This window comes from Hevea brasiliensis, chromosome 15, assembly GCF_030052815.1.
Source record: "Hevea brasiliensis isolate MT/VB/25A 57/8 chromosome 15, ASM3005281v1, whole genome shotgun sequence".
Classification (NCBI taxonomy): domain Eukaryota; kingdom Viridiplantae; phylum Streptophyta; class Magnoliopsida; order Malpighiales; family Euphorbiaceae; genus Hevea; species Hevea brasiliensis.
In genome coordinates this window covers 72,311,764-72,325,745 of record NC_079507.1, presented here as the reverse complement: position 1 = coordinate 72,325,745, position 13,982 = coordinate 72,311,764, and the positions used below count along the sequence as shown (strand labels likewise).

The 13,982-nt window shown below is 32.2% G+C and overlaps 1 pseudogene; it reads right to left on the bottom strand.

The window, feature by feature from the left end:
• Positions 1 to 301: 301 nt before the first annotated feature.
• Positions 302 to 11,940, bottom strand: LOC110644623 (3-ketoacyl-CoA synthase 11-like; annotated as a pseudogene).
• Positions 11,941 to 13,982: the final 2,042 nt, after the last annotated feature.

Here is a 13,982-nt window from a genome sequence, read left to right as displayed (position 1 = left end):
GTGCACATGAAGCATTAAATTGAGAATATTATAATAATGAAGCAGCTATAGATTCATAATTATCAACCACGAGCAGCTCGGTGCATGAATCAAGATCAAGGTTCTCGCAAAAAATAGGAAATTAACAATAATATACCGTAGCTATATACTATAACATAGTAATCAAGATTTTCATTTGACAAATTTTAATTTCGTGGAATTGTAATCCTCCTACGTACAAATGCTTCGATCAATTAACAATATCAGAAAAAAAAAAATCATTATGTTTTCATGCATACATCAACCAAGTACTGATGATTAAACTAATTAAGAACACAATCTCCCTTGGAAGGATGATGAAACAGAGCTTCAAGAAGAAATTGACACCACCTTAGGCACATGAACAGGAAATTCATCAATTTCATCCAACCAAGGGTTCTGTTCTTTGGCTGTATTGACTGTCTTCAATGCACGCCACACGGCACTGTTACACTTGAATCCTGAACCGAATGCAATCTGCCATGTCCTATCACCCTTTCTGATTCTTCCCTTGGCTTCAAAGTAAGCCAGTTCATACCACAAAGAACTGCTTGAAGTGTTACCAAACCTATAAAGTGTCATTCTTGAAGGCTCCATGTGCCAGTCGGCAAGATCAAGATTTTTCTGTAGCTCATCTAAAACAGCTCTTCCTCCCGCATGGATGCAGAAGTGCTCAAATGCCAACTTGAAATCTGGAATGTATGGCTTTATCTCCATTTTGAAGATCTTTCTTAATACTAAAGTTGCAAAAAATAGGAGTTGCTCAGACATTGGAAGGACTAATGGCCTTAGGGTAGTGATATTGGTTTTACGGGCTTCTTCAGCAACAACCATGAGGTCTTTAGAAAGTGACACCCCAATTCTCTTGTGGTCACTTTCGTTCTCTTCCTGGAGCACACAATGGTAACATTTATTATCAGCACCCTTGTGAGTACGAACAGTGTGGACAAGTTGATACTTGGAGCGGCGGGCATCATGATCTGTTGGAGAGAAGGATGGCAGCGCCGCCCATTTGGAAAAGGCAGTTTGAGACAAGCATTGATAGGTAGTTGCCAAAGCACCAATTCAGAGTGATATTCTCCATACTGACCACTAGAGCATAGGAGTTGGAGTGAACATGTTAATTGCCATGATAAAAAGTGAAAGTCCTTCATATTAGTTTCTCTCATATAATTTTCACAAAATCTAAATTTAAAAAACAAACAATTAATCACTTTTCGCTAACACAAGAAAATAACCAATCAAAAATATTTTTCTAGTCAAAGAAAAAATTAAACTATTTTAAAGAAATAACTTTTTCTTTTTTAAAAAAAATATAATTTTTAAATTTTACAATCCTATTAAAATTTGAAAACAATAAACAGTTTCATCTTAAAAAATAAATTTCATAAAAAATATTATATATATATATATATATATATATATATATATATATATATAAAATTTGTTTTTCACAAAATAAAACGGAATGTATTATTAAATCAATTAAAAACACCGAAATACAATTCTATATATTGTCTTTCTACCATAACTCAGGGTTAAAATAGGCTTGCATGATAAAATCTGCTGCACATCACTTAATAAGGGTACTCGAGCTAATACCAGTGATAGGTCCCAACCTCAAGTGCACGGGTCATACAAATAATATAAAAAAGATATCGTTCTCACGAAGAGTTGTGTTAATGATTGAATTTTTGATACAAAAATTGACTAATTTAAACTATTTTTGAAATTCAAGCAATAGATTGATAGATATTGAAGTGTAAAATCTATATATGCAAAATTAATAATCTAATCAACAATGTAAAGATTCAACTAAATTTGCAGCAAATTAAAAAAAGTAAATTGAAATATGGCAAGATTTAAAATAGCAAGGAATTAAATTCAATTAAAAATTAACAATAATAAAAGGGTGATTCCGGAGTTTCAGAGTTCATATTCTAGCTATTTTGGGATTTTTAAATTGATTATCCAATCTTATGGAATTTATGAGTTTTAAGGAGATTAATCCTTAAATCCTTTGAATACTCTTTCGAGTGAGACAAAGAGTGTCTTAATCAATCTAATCCTACTTTCGTGGAGTTAAAATTAATCAAGACCCATTAAGTTCCTTAATTAATATGTAAATACTCTTAATACTTAGTCTATTTCTATATCTAAGTTAATTAATTCAAATTTCTTGATTATCTATCATAAGATTTTCTCCTTTCGGTGCTTCAACCATGGATTAAGAACAATATTTAATGGGATCCTACACTAAGCATGTCATTGAGCACATAAGAAATGGATAAAACTTCATTAAAACCACAAAATATGGATTACCCAATCAAAATTCACAAAATATCTCAAATATTACATCCCAACTCCAGAATCTAATGAAAACTACTCACTATCCTTAATATTTACAATAAATTCTAAGTAAATATGGAAATAAATCTTAAATCTAAGCTAAGAACTAAGAAACCCAATACAAGAAAGGTAGGAAATAGGGAAGAGAAGAAGAAGAAGCCAAATCTGATCCAGAAAAGGGAAGTGGCGCCCCCTTGCTCTGTTTTCTGACGTTTTCTCTGCCTCTCTCTCCTTTCTTCTTCTTTCCTCCCTCCTTTCTAAAATGAGATAAGGACATATTTATATCTTTCTGACAAGTAGCCCTAAAATGGTGTATTTGAGGTGAAGTTCACGTGAGGGAATCTTCTACCAGCTCATTATGAAGAGTTGCACAAGTTGTGCAAGTTTCTTATGCAGATTCCATGCAAAATTGGTGGTTTCAAGTGCTTCCCATAATGTTTCATAAGCTACGCAGGTTGGTTGTGCAGTTTTTTCAAGCTTTGGAGTCTTCTATGAAACTGCATAAGTGGACTGCATAAGTTTTGCAGGGCCTTATGTAGTTTTCGGTATGTTTAGGGCTCTCTGCATGAAGCTGCATAAGTAAAGAATGGATCTGCATAAGTTATGCAGTAGCTTATGCAAGTTTCGGCCATTTTGATTGTCTCCTCCGTGAAGCTGCATAAGCAGAGTGCGAGACTGCATAAGTTATGTAGTTTTCCGTGAAGCTGCATAAGCAGGGCGTGAATCTGCATAAGTTATGCGGCAAGTTATGCACATTTCCATGAAGTTGCATAAGCAAGGAGTAAATCTGCATAAGTCATGCAGTAACTTATGTAGGTTTCGGCAGGTTTGGAAAATTGCTTCTCCCTGTGCAGAACTGCACAACTTATGCAGTAAGTTATACACATTTCGGCCACTTTGCATTCTTCAACTTTCAAGCTTTGTTTTTGATATCTTTGGCTGTAGGAATCACTCCTCATTGGCATAATTTCTTTTTAGTTCCTCAAAAACACCATTTTTCCTACAAAACAAATTAAAATTACAAATTAACCCAAAAATTGATAATTATGAAAAACTATCTAAATAACTAATAAAATTGGCTAAAAGTGACTAACAAGTGAATGAAATGGCATAATTTAACCTAAATCACTATGCAAAATGCATGTATCAAATACTCCCAAACTCAAATCTTTGCTTGTCCTCAAGCAAATTTTAAAATATAATGCAATTTTTTAGGGGTGCCTTATCCAAAGAGCTATGAAAATCACCTATTAAAGTAACTTAACATATCTTTAGCCATACCAACAATCCATATACCTACCCTTCAAGATGCAAAGAATCTAATGCTTATCCAAGCTTTCACCACTTAGCCATCAAGTCAATTATCATCCAAAATTCCCAAACCAACCAATTAAAAGAGAAAGTCATGCTCAAAAGGAATTCTAGAACAATTAATAGCCAAAGTGTCTCTATATAGAATGATGAAATTTAATGAGTGAATGAATGAATTTCCAATCCCATGGGCAAACTCGCTACTCCTATCTCCACTAATGTAGCAAGTACTATCAAGAGATCAAAGGTCTTTTAGGGATGTAATGGGGCTATGGGGTTCAAAATGAGGTTAAGAAGGAAAAGGGTAGAAGGGATTCAAAGCATGAGAATATTTTCAATCTTGAAAACATAAGGTACACCTTTTTTTTATTATTTTTTTATTTTTAATTTTTTTTATCTATATATACAAAGAGGAGAGAAATACACAATGAGAATTTTCAAGTGCTAGCATATTTTATAAAATACATAAAATGGAGTGATACTTTGATACTTTAAACTTGTATCTTGTATCTTTTCTTAATGATTGTCTCTAAAAGTGCCACCTCCAAACTCATTTCCTTTAATTACTTTGGGTGGATTTCTTTCAATTTGAATGACAATAGTGAAAAGCACATAACTAGCACTTTTACAAGATGACAAGCATTTCTTCTCCTTTTCATTATTATTTTTTTTCTTATTTTTAATATATAGTGTACCTAATATTATAAATAATTATTCTCATGAAAAGGGTTGGAGTGTTTAGTTCATTGGCTAGGTAGTAATAAGGGCTTCAAGAAAAATTAGGAATATAAAGACTCAAAGAAGTTTGTAAGGGTTAATTTTAATTAGGAAAAAGGCCAAAGGTTTAAAATGAGAAGGTTTAAATCAAAGAATGCCTAATCATCTCTCTTTTCAAGTATAAGCTGGTATTTTACCTCGAAAGGTTTAGAAAATTTGTTCTAGGATTAGCGAGACATCACTTGACTACCTTTTATCCTATAGCTCTCTCTAAACACTTTCATCTTCAAATGACTAGTTGGATGGCTTTTTGGCTAAAAAGATATAGGCAAAGGATAAACACTTCAAAACTTTACACCTCTTAGGAAACTTGCAATCCACAAACCCAACCAAAGGTAAGCTAGTTCACTCTACTAAGTAGCTCTCATAACTGAAGGGACTTGGCAAAATCTTTATTTCATGAATGCATGGTTTCTAAAAATAAAAAATGCATTAACTAAATATAATAAATTTATATGCAAATTTTCTATATGGCTCTTATATGAAGTATGGTATGTATGTATGTGTATATAAAATATTTACAATATGAATGTATGATGTATGTATTGTATGAAATAAAATGCACTTAGACTAAAATGCTAAAAAACAAAAAAAAATTAAGCAAAAATAAGTAAAAATTTTATATACACCCCCAAGCTCAAAGTGGACATTGTCCTCAATGTCAGAATAAATGCAAAGATGGGATGGGATGCAAAAAGTTGGAGCGTAAAAGTATAATAAATTAATAAATCACAAGTAAGGGCTAAAATAAGCAAGTGCATAAAATAGATATGAAATATCCCACAATATTAAAATAAAAATTAAGCTTACTTGTGATAGCAATGATGTATATCATGTTGTAAAAAGTGAGAAGAATTTACCTTGAATGAAGAATTGGCAATCGGAAACAATTAAGGTTGAAAAGTGCCTCAACAATGCTATTAAAGTGGATGGATTTCTTAGAAATGAGTTGCTACATAAGTTAGTGCATGGGTTGTGCAAAAACTATCATAAATAGTAAATTCTGTAGAAATTCTGTAGAAATGAGCATTGTGAACAGTGTTTTCTACACAATTGGTAAGTAGCAGAAAAACTGCATAAGCTGTGCACCAAACTGTGCAGTTTTCAGCAGAGTAAATAAAAGATTATGAACAATGCTACAACTTAAAAAATGCATTTCAAAAACAGTTGTTGGTGTCTAAAACTTAATTGAAATAAAAAATATCAACTGCATAAACTTCATTAACACTAAAATTAAGACCAAACATGAACAAATACACTATTTTTACAAAATGAAAGTACCAAATTTTGCTGTGAACAGTAATTTCTGCACAAATATGCATATGAACAGTAGCAAATACTGTAGAATTGCTCTTTGAACTGTGTTTTCTGTAGAATTTGCCTTATGAACAGTAAATTCTTCAGAAATCTCAATTTCTACACTTAATAGGCAATATCAAAATACTAAAAACCATATCAAAATACCGAATTATTAATTTTCGTGCACTTGTGTATTGGAAAATGAAAGAAACAAAGATTGGGGGGGGGGGGGGGTTTATAACACAAAATCAGAAGAAATCAGAAATTCAAAAACTAAATATGAAAATCTCAATTTAAACAACTTCAGCCCAAGGTAATTCTCATTCCAATGCATTGATTTGATCATAGACAAAGAAATACAATTATCTCTTATTGAATACTTAACGTAGATTTATCAAACAAGCGAGGTAAACCCCTGACTTCCCTATACTCATCAATTCGAGCCCAGCACTCTTATTGACTCTAATTATTAACTGAGTTGGTATTAAGCAATCCTCATCAAATTAATAATTGCTTTAAGAAAAGGAAGTAGTTAAGCTGAGCAATAATTTATGAAGCATAAATCATTTAATCCACCCTATTGTTTCCTTAGGTTATTATCGAAAACTGGGATCATAATAAATAAAACCTAATTACTACTCATGTTCAATCTTACACAACAATTACGGATTATAAAGATGAACTAGCAATTGATCTCATCAAATAATTAACTAATAGGCCTTTTTAGCAAATCATTCAATAGATCAAAGACAAATAAATCAGAAAACAATAGATATTCAAAAAGACTTAAATTAAATTAAGAACCTGGTCTCACAAATCAAGCAAAAGAACTTGAATCCCTTGAACTAAATGAAAAACTTAGCCACTCATGGCTTACAGAAAAATAAAAGAAAAACTAAAGAGGAATTCTAAAAGATGAATGGAGAGGCTGCTGAATCCTTTTTGGAGGCGTCTCCCGATCTCTGGATCTCTCCGGTCTCTTTTAGTCGGCTGCTAACTCTTCTATTTATATTAAATGGTCTAGGGTTAGGTTCTCTGTCAAAAATTGCAATAGGAGCGGAATTAGGAATCTGACTGTCAACGGATACACGGCCCAGGGCAGTGTAACTTACTAGAGATGAATGGGCTTGTTTCGCATGGGCACAGAAAGTTACATGGGTATCCAAGATTTACACGGGCCAAGTTACACGGCCCGTGTACATTGTCTCTTCCTCGGTTCTCTGGGTTCCTTTTGGCAGAAAGTTACACGAGTCTCCAAGATTTACACGAGTCAAGTTACATGGCCCGTGTACTTCGTATCAACCACGCTTCTTAATCCTTCGACCTTTCCAAGCTTCCTTCCACACTATATTGCTCCGAAACTTCATCAAAACCCTGAAAAATACAACAATAGTCAAATTTCTCCATTTAACACAAATTTTCAACAACTCTCTAAACATATGGCTAATAAATAACTATACTTTAATCAACTGAATTAAACATAAAAACACATTAAAAGTACTAAATGTGATGGTAGTAAAATTAATAAATTATGCACTTATCAACAGTGCTGCAACTTAAAAAATGCATTCCAAAAACAGTTGTTGGTGTCTAAAACTTAATTGAAATAAAAAATATCAACTGCATAAACTTCATTAACACTAAAATTAAGACCAAACATGAACAAATACACTGTTTTTGCAAAATGAAAGCACCAAATTCTGCTGTGAACAGTAATTTCTGCACAAATATGCATATGAACAGTAGCAAATACTGTAAAATTGCTCTTTGAACTGTGTTTTCTGTAGAATTTGCCTTATGAACAGTAAATTCTTCAGAAATCTCAATTTCTACACTTAATAGGCAATATTAAAATACTAAAAACCATATCAAATAATGCCAACTCATTCTCATTCAAAGAATACACATTTCAAAGCTCAAAATTTAACCAAATTGGTATTTGCAACAAGAAATATCCATATCAAAAATCTAGCTTCAAACCCAACACATTAAATCAAAATATACACACCAACTCAATTCTCAATTCCACAAATAAATGAATCATTCAACTCTTCAATCCAAACACACCCTCTCACATCAAACATCAACATCAAGAAAATAAATTGGTTACATCACCTCAACCACTTATCAGAATGAAAAGCAAGAGATGAACTCCTTTAAATGATGCCTTTTGCACAATTCAAGCTTTTGACAATAACTCTCATCTTGCCAATTTGACAAAATATGCTGCATAATAAGCACAAATCAAATTTAGGGTCAAATCAATTATGCAACCTAATAAGCACATATTAAAAGAATAGAGAACTTCCTCAATTTGCATTTTCTCATCTTCCATCTGGCAAGCATCTGTATAAAGCAAAATTGGACAATTGTCAAAAATAAAATCTAAGGGTGATTGAAAACTAAGAAAAACAAAACAAATAAAATAAAATTAGCCAAAACAAAATAAAAAAAGGAACTTGGGATGCCTCCCAAAAGCGCTAAGTTATAGTCATTAGCTTGACCCTTGTCATGTATGCTAATTAAAAAGCGGCTTCCTTCCATAATAATTGTCATATAATATGACATATGGATCTTGATATAAAGTTCCCTCAAAATTGGCAAAATTTGAAGCAAATTTACATGTAGCACGAACAACACTTGGAGTGGAATCACATGCTTGGGTTGAAGAAAGCTTTAGCTCATGAAGGATATAAAATAGTGAAGGAGGTATCCATGAGAGAAAAGGGTCTTCCAATGGTGTATGTGCAAGCACCATCATTGAGCTCAAGTTGATGATTTTATCAATTTCCTCAATTACCAACTTCATTTCTGACTCATTTACATATAAGCACTCTTCCAATGACCCTCCAAGGATAAAAGAGTTATTTTCTTCAACTTTAAATTCCATTTCTTCTTCAAGTAACTTCTTTTCTTGTGGGAACTCTGTTGGTAACTCATCTTCAAGGGATTTTTCTTTTTTTGATTGAGGCTCCACTTCTTCTGTAGATTCAAATTTCCATGAAGCTTTGTCATAGCTAAACTCATTGTCCCCATAGTGATTTTTTAGTTCCTCCTCATAAGGTCCATTCATCATCTTGATAGATAGCTCATTTTTCTTCATTGATGTTTCAAGATCATCCAATTCAACTACTATTTCTTTAAGTTTCATTTGCCGATCTTCTTGAATATTTAATAATTGGTTGAAGAAACTTTCAAATTTATCTTCTTCCTCTTCAAGTCCCACTCCCTTCTCTTCTTCAAACTCCAATGGTTGGTGTGAAATATTAGATTGGTAGTGGTATGGAGGATATTGGTGACTCCAACCTTGCAATGAAGGGTCCCAATGCCAATGGTAATCAAAATCCGCCATGTCATTCAATAAGTGAATGACATTCTCATGACCTCTTTGAAGAACATGATCACCAGTTGCCCAAGCACCATAATCTACCCAATGTCTTGTTGCTTCATCCAAACCATTGTAGAAACAAAGAATTAGAGACTGATTTGAAAGGTTGTGGTTAGAAAATCTCTCTACCATATCATTGAATCTTCCCCAAGCAGCATAAAAGGGCTCCAAGTGCAGTTGAGCAAAACTTGTGAAGACTTCTACATGAAACATTTTAATTAACCTCACAAGATAAGCAAACAAAAACAAAATTAGAAATATAAAAGAAAAATTCAAAAAGAAATACACAAAGTAAAGTAATAATAAAGAGAATTAAAAAGAAAATGTTCAAATTACCTAAACAACCAAATCATCTAATATCAAACAAAAAAATGAAAACAACCAAAAACACAAAGTGAAAAGATAATATATAAAAATAAAAATCTAAAATAACTAAAACAATAAAAAATTCAATCTTAAACAAATAACTCTCGGGCAACAGAGCCAAAAACTTGATGGGTCCCAACTGTAAGTGCACGGGTCATATAAGTAATATAGAAAAGATATCGTTCCCATGAAGAGTTGTGTTAATGATTGAATTTTTTATATAAAAATTGACTAATTTGAACTATTTTTGAAATTCAATCAATAGATTGATAGATATTGAAGTGTAAAATCTATATATGCAAAATTAATAATCTAATCAACAATGTAAAGATTCAACTAAATTTACAGTAAATTAAAATAAGCAAATTGAAATATGGCAAAATTTAAAATGGCAAGCAATTAAATTCAATTAGAAATTAACAATAATAAAAGAGTGATTTCGGAGTTTGGGAGTTTATATTCAATCTATTTTGGGATTTTTAAATTGATTATCCAATCTTATAGAATTTACAGGTTTTAAGGAGATTAATCCTTAAATCCTTTAATACTCTTTCGAGTGAGACAAAGAGTGCCTTAATCAATCTAATCCTACTTTCTTGGAGTGGAGTTAAAATTAATCAAGACCCATTAAGTTCCTTAATTAATCTATAAATCCTCTTAATCCTTTGTCTATTTCTAGATCTAAGTTAATTAAGTCCAATTTCTTGATTATCTATCACAAGGTTTTCTCCTTTCGGTACTTCAACCATGGATTAAGAACAATACTTAATGAGATCCTACACTAAGCATGTCATTGAGCACACAAGAAATGGATAAAACTTCATTAAAACCACAAAATATGGATTACCCAATCAAAATCTATAAAATATCTCAAATATTACATCCCAACTCTAGAATCTAATAAAAACTACTCACTATCCATAATATTTATAATAAATTCTAAGTAAATATGGAAATAAATCTTAAATCTAAGCTAAGAACTAAGAAACCTAACACAAGAAAGGTAGGAAATAGGGAAGAAAAGAAGAAGAAGCTAAATCTGATCCAGAAAAGTGAAGTGGCACCCCCTTGCTTTGTTTTCTGATGTTTTCTCTGCCTCTCTCCCCTTTCTTCTTCTTTCCTCCCTTCTTTCTAAAATGAGATAAGGACATATTTATATCTTTCTGATAAGTAGCCCGAAAATGGTGTATTTGAGGTGAAGTTCACGTGAGGGAATTTTCTGCCAACTTATTATGAAGAGTTGCACAAGTTGTGCAAGTTTCTTATGTAGATTCCATGCAAAATTAGGGGTTTCAGGTGCTTCCCATGATGTTTCATAAGCTATGCAGGTTGGTTGTGCAGTTTTTTCAAGCTTTGGAGTCTTCTATGAAACTGCATAAGTGGACTGTGTAAGTTATGCAGGCCCTTATGCAGTTTTCGGTATGTTTAGGGCTCTCTGCATGAAGCTGCATAAGTAAAGAATGGATCTGCATAAGTTATGCAGTAGCTTATGCAAGTTTCGGCCATTTTGATTGTCTCCTCCGTGAAGCTGCATAAGCAGAGTGCGAGACTGCATAAGTTATGCAGTTTTCTGTGAAGCTGCATAAGCAGGACGTGAATCTGCATAAGTTATGCGGTAAGTTATGCACATTTCCGTGAAGCTGCATAAGCAAGGAGTAAATCTGCATAAGTCATGCAGTAACTTATGCAGGTTTCGGCAGGTTTGGAAAATTGCTTCTTCTCCCTGTGCAGAACTGTACAACTTATGCAGTAAGTTATACACATTTGGGCCACTTTGCATTCTTCAACTTTCAAGCTTTGTTTTTGATATCTTTGGCTGTAGAAATCACTCCTCATTGGCATAATTTCTTTTTAGTCCCTCAAAAATACTATTTTTCCTACAAAACAAATCAAAATTACAAATTAACCCAAAAATTAACAATTATGAAAAACTATCTAAATAACTAATAAAATTGGCTAAACATGACTAACAACTGAATAAAATGACCATGAAATTTAACCTAAATGACTATGCAAAATGCATGTATCAACCAGCTTTGAACTTGCATTTGTACCCTTATAAGCAAAAACCAATGAAGAACTTTATTTTTATTTTTCATTCAAAAAATTAATGAAATCCGTCATGCAATTAATTGCCTGTAAGAACTGTTTGGCAAGGCCGATGGAAAAAAGCCTAGCGCTGCAGCCCAAAACGCCAAGATTTTATAGCTCATTATGTTCCCTCTTAGCTTGTAGTGATATACTATCATGGCAGAGAGAGACGGCGTTGGATTATACAAACTACAGTTCACAACAAGGATCCCTATATCCTTGCCTCCTTGGCTTTAACCCCAGTTTTGGCCAAGAGCTCATCGACTGCGTTGAACATCACGGTCTCAGCTTCCTTCCTTGCCTCCGCCATACATGGGTTTGGTGGAACCTATATCACCGCCTCAGGCAAGTACGTCTTTTGTCCCAACCCAGACATCTCAAGGATTTTCTTCTGAAAGGCTAAGTTCTCTTCAGTAATGTTGAGGCAATGGTTGTAGAATAGGCTTTGAGACGTGATGAATCACTATCTTTAAGGTATTAATTACCCCCACTAGATTGCTGCAAGGTTATAATAATATACCTCCAAGATATAACAAAGCCTGAAATCTGTAGATAGCAACTCCTGAAGATTTCCGTTAAGAACTCTTTATATGAATCGAATTTAGAGAGACTAGAAGAAAAAAAAAGAAGAAGTAGAAGTAGTATATATTTCTGGATTGAAAAACTCATCCATATTTATAAAGAATGAAAAGTCATGGCACCTTTACTAGACAGACATCTGTCTATCTCCAATAGATACAACTGTTTATGCAATAAACATGTCTGTTTATTAACAGACACCTATACAAATAGTTGTGACTTTTTGTATAAAATAGACATGTTTATTTATTAATAGACACTTATACAAAAAGTTATGATTTTTTGTATAGAATAGATATGTCTGTTTATTAACAGATACCTATACAAATAGTTGTGACTGTTTGTATAGAATTGACATGCCTGTTTATATAGAATTGACATGCCTGTTTATTAATAGACATATCTACTTATTAATAAACACATCTATTTGTAATTTATTTGAAAATTACAATAAGATAATTATTTTATTTTACACATATACGTGCCAAGTGTCATAATAGAATAATATATATTTAATTTTATATATATATATATATATATATATATAATTCTATACATATTTCACTCTTGCAATTCCTTCACTTTCTTATATTTTAACAATATAGGAATTCTTTCTCTCTATGCTGTCTAACATAAAAGCTATTTATAACAATCCCCCACTTAGCTTGTATTGTTAGATCCCATTGTTTCATGCATAATAAAAAGTATCTTTCGATTTAAACTTTTCCTTAGTGTAAGTATTTCAAAGTTCTAAGAAATTATGGTGGCCTTAGTTTAAACCTAGATTTCTATTAAATTGAACCGGAAATACTACACACATGAATCAATTAGTTTGACTTAAAAAGTTCACCAAAATTTTAGCACGAATATAGCCTTGTGCTGCCTCCTATTTTCATGAACATTTACCAAAGTTATTCTCACTTTTGTTAAAGCGGCACCGCTTCCTATGTTCATATAGGTGAAGTTTCTTTTGTATTAATATTAAACTTCAATAAGAGTATAAATACTCATCCTCATTCTATTAACTTAGTACACTAAGTACTTAATTACAATATATTACTAATGACTTGTTGTTACCCTTTAAACTTTATTTAGTAATAATATTATAAATTAGGGTTCCCATCGCTAGTAAATTTAATAGAATATTCTAAATCCTAATCAGCACATGTACTTATGATCATAACTCTCGAGAGCCCTTTTATTAAAGGATTTGCTAGATTATTATAGGATTTAACATAAATATGGTAATAACACCATTAGAGACTAATTGTCTTATATTTTCATGTCTTAAGCTTATATGTATATACTTTCAATTGTATATTTTACTATAAGCTTTAGCCATCATGATTTGACTATCACAATATAAAGAAATAGATGGCACAGGTTGTGGCCATAACTTAATATCCGGTAACAAGTTTTTTAGACATTCTGCTTCTTTACCAACATTTGCTAAAGTTATGAATTCGGATTCCACCGTAGAATGAGTTATATAAGTTTGTTTCTTTGATGCCCAAGAAACAGAACCTCCACCTAAAGTGGACACCCAACCAAAGGTTGACTCATTATCCTTAGTACTACTTATTCAATTGGCATTTTTATAACCTTAGGATCTCCACCATATTTGTTTCACTAGTCAACCATATAATCATATGTTTATAACATGAACTACATAAATAATTCACTGTCTAAATATGTACCTTATTTGCAGAAATAAATTACTCCATAACTTGTTTAAAATTAGAGCATCCAAAAATAAAGAATCAAGCTAAACTTGCACACACACACAAATGCATACTCATTTGTC